General features: G+C 33.8%; 1 long non-coding RNA gene across 1 annotated transcript in view; it reads left to right on the top strand.

Moving 5' to 3' along the window:
* The window catches only part of LOC111380795, a 3,245-nt gene extending 2,042 nt beyond the window's left edge, over nucleotides 1-1,203 (top strand). The window contains exon 2 of the long non-coding RNA XR_002700242.1: nucleotides 441-1,203. This is a non-coding gene — a long non-coding RNA (uncharacterized LOC111380795). The remainder of the gene's footprint in view (nucleotides 1-440) is intronic.
* Nucleotides 1,204-3,717: the final 2,514 nt, after the last annotated feature.

The raw sequence follows: 3,717 nt of genomic DNA, 5'->3' as shown, positions 1-3,717 counted from the left end.
TTGCATGCAAACTTTTTCCAGAAGGACTGTTTCTGTATTCAATTTGGATTTTTCTTTTGAAGAAGAAGAGAGGTTTAAAATAAACTGAACTTAGTTATGGAACATCATCTTATGTTGTTTTAGTTGATCATGACGTGGTTAAAAGAACAGTCTATTCGTTTCTGTTCTTTTTAGAGCATCATCTTCATAAGCTTCTGATAAGTTATGTTCTTCGGTTCCAATAGTAAGCTTACTTTGCATTACCTGTGAAGAGTGTGATTTATGTTGGTTTAATCGATATGATCATAATATGATCCATGCGTTATGTTGGTTTAATCGATATGATCATAATATGATCCATGCGTGCTCTCCTTAGGTTGTTTTTCTGGTATAGGAGTTTCTTCTCATAAAGCCATTACATGTGTTGTTTTGTCTTTTATGATTTGAGTATTTTACTTTAGGTTCAACTATTCAAGAAAGTCATTCTCATGATAAGAGATTCTACATTTTAATTGGAACAAAGAGAGCAGAATGAATGGCATGGATGGAAGCATTGCAGGCCGTTAAGGATATGTTCCCGCAAATGTCCAACAGTGAGTCAATGGATCCAGTGGACAATGTTTCTATCTCCTGAAAAGTTGAGGCAGCGATTGTTGGAAGAAAATGTGAATGAGGCTGCTTTCAGGACAGCAAGCAGATCATGAAGAATGAATTTGTCTCTGCTGAATCAATTGATACTGTTGAAGTAGAAGCATTGGCTCCTTGTTGAGTCGCTCCAACAGTTAGTGGTATCTGTCATGAATAAGTCCTTACAAGTCAAATTCATGATACTAGTTCGGTTTCTTCTCCAAGGAGATGGGCCTGTTAAAGCGTTTCCAGATTTCCCTAGATTTGTAGCCGGGTAGGTTGGGACTGTTACTTGTTTCTTCTTGTGCTTTGGGAAGAGGCAGTAAAACATTGAATCTTTCCGCACTACTTTCTATAGATTTCTTGCAGATAGTTACTTGACTTTTTCTTTTTGACTTGCTTTTCGTTGTTATAGTGAGATACTTGAAAGAACATTGCTGTCAAGAGAATCAAGATAAGGAGTTCTTTTACAGAATGTTAGTGTTACTAATATATTCAAATTCATGTGTTGGATGGATAATGATTCTTGGGTTCTTTATGCTGTATATTGCACCAAAATAAAGTAAATAAAAATAATGTTCTATATGTTCCATTGCCTATCTAGTCTTGTGAGGATTAACCTAATCTAATCTAAGGCAGTTGGTAGGTAAAAATTTTCTCTAGAAACTTATACCTAGTTTGGCATCAGGCACAAATTGGATTTATTGTGATCTTTTACAGTCATTGTTGTTCTGAGTCTTTCTACTCTTAGATGACTTGCTTTTAGTTGTGCTTGAGTTATCACTTTTGTTTTACTTTGAAGAAGCAAATGTAATGTTGATATCAAGAATTTGTTCTCTAAAGACACTAAATCGTGATTCAACGCATATTGTCACCTTATGCCCAGAAGATAAGCAATTGACACCATTGCGATGAGTTTAACGAAAAAATATGCCTCTCATTTATTGTTAAGGAAACCCGTCCTCTATCTTCTCCCTGTTTTATAAGTTTTTCAAGTAAGCCCAAATGGTATGATTAAGTTTCAGTGTGCCTGACTTAATGTCCCTCACTGTATCTCTTACCTTCTCTCTGAAGTTTCTTCTGCAGTCTGGAGAAAGAACTAATGTTTAGCTCAATAAGGAATCTGTCTTTAATTTGAAACTGAAGCCATGAACCAGTAATTCAGCATCATACGATATTAGAATATTTTGGCTGATCTGTTGTCAATGAGTATATTATGTTTTGTGCTAGGAACAAGGTTTTGAGATTATAGTAAGATATCTGTTTTTATTTTTATATCTGTGAATGGGCGTGACGGTTCTCAATATATTTCATGTGGTAGTATTTTGAATGATTGACATTTGACAACAATTTCAATGTTGGTAATGATACTTGCTGTTGTCTACTTTCTATCTATTAATTTACTGTGCTTTAAGCTAGAGTGCTAAAGTTGTTTTGTTTACTCAAATATGTGCCTCTGTAAAGTAGTATTTTCACTGCACTTTTTCTTACTGGTCTTAATTATAGCATGATTAATTTTTTGATCATGAGAATAACATTTTCCCTCTCCCTGATTGTGTAAAAAATACACCTCTAGCCTTTTTTTGCTTTAAAGAACAAGTATTCGTGTATTTAATATGTCGGCTGAGTACATTTAATCAGGTATTTATTACTATTTTTATCTCTATTTATACAAAATGAGAATCTATATTCTACCTTGAGCCTATACTCATATTCCCTAAATTGGATTATCCAGTTTCAGGGTAACACAAATATATTTCTCTCATGTTTGGCCGAGATGATTGAAAGTAATGCATCCGAGCAGGTTTTACTTAGGTTTAGCCCACGTAATTAGGATGTAACATAGCTTAGTTAAGTTTCAAGCATCCACATCTATCAGTTTCCTGCTGTTATATTTCAAGAAGTTCGATAAATGATAAAAAGTAAGTGTACTTGACTAGTATTACCACTCTTTTTAGCTTTTATCCTTCAAAATATGAAATATTTGGTTGTTATAACTCATTATTTTGATTATTAGAAGTAGTTCATTGATGATGTCATCAGAAATCCACATTATTTTGGGTTTTTTGATGCTGCATATTTGAAATTCAACTGATTTTCAGATCTCATTGCCTTACTGAATGCTTTAACCAGAAAGTCCAAGTGAATTTGAAGACAATAACGAAAAAAGACTACTTTCTTTGACACCGTGGATTTTCTTTCGCCGAGTTCTTTCAAAAGCAATGGATCTGACATCAGGATTTCATCATTTTCATCAGATGAAAATGATCTTTGTACTTTTGAAGCTGTGGATTGTAATGAGCATGCCATTATATCTGCTGGAACTATCTTTCCTCATGAAGCATCAAGAAATTGCCAGACCCAGATGAGAAAGAGAAAGTAGTGAGTTTATGGTCAATGATTAAATATAATTTTTGGAAGGACCTCACAAAAGTGTCTACTTGTCCATTTAACGAACCGTTGCAAAAGTGTTTTGAATATTTGGAATATTTTGGGCTTATCAATGGGGAAAGATGGTAAGTTAATAGTAAGATATCATAGTTTATAATTAATGTGTGTTGGTGCTATCAGAAATGTTCCACTGCAGCTGCAGCAGAATAACTTGACTAAAATTATTTTCAAGAAATTTTCATTTATTGGCTATTGGTTTCCTCCTTTTATTGAGATTTGTGAGTTGAAAGGAGTGACCAACGTATAATGAAGTGGCACATAAAATATGTTGTTTTGCTTCTCAAAACTACTTCTTCTTGTTCTTTGAATCTTTTCATGCTTCTTGTTATGTATTAAATCCATTGTTTGGCTGATTATCCTGATAAAGGCCTCTGATTTTTCTCAAAGAAGGTTTCATTTTATTAACTGAAGCAGTTCAATCTTTCTGTTTTCCATAATTTATTGTTTCTTGGTCCATAATTTTATTTTAGATATATTATTTACACTATTGTGCGGTTAAATATTCTCATATCCTGTTTAACATACTATAAGTTGAAATTTTTAATGTCATTTCGTTTGGGGTCAAGTGAGTCATCACATGCTAGAAATTTTGTGGTGATCGCAATTTAGAATGATTTGTTTTTTCCTTGTGTGTGTGGGCGCCGGGGGGGGGGGGGTGGG

Source organism: Olea europaea, unplaced genomic scaffold (genome assembly GCF_002742605.1).
Source record: "Olea europaea var. sylvestris unplaced genomic scaffold, O_europaea_v1 scaffold221, whole genome shotgun sequence".
In the NCBI taxonomy this organism is placed as follows: Eukaryota; Viridiplantae; Streptophyta; class Magnoliopsida; order Lamiales; family Oleaceae; genus Olea; species Olea europaea.
Note: the sequence above shows the minus strand (reverse complement) of the source record. Positions and strands in the feature narration are given on the sequence as shown.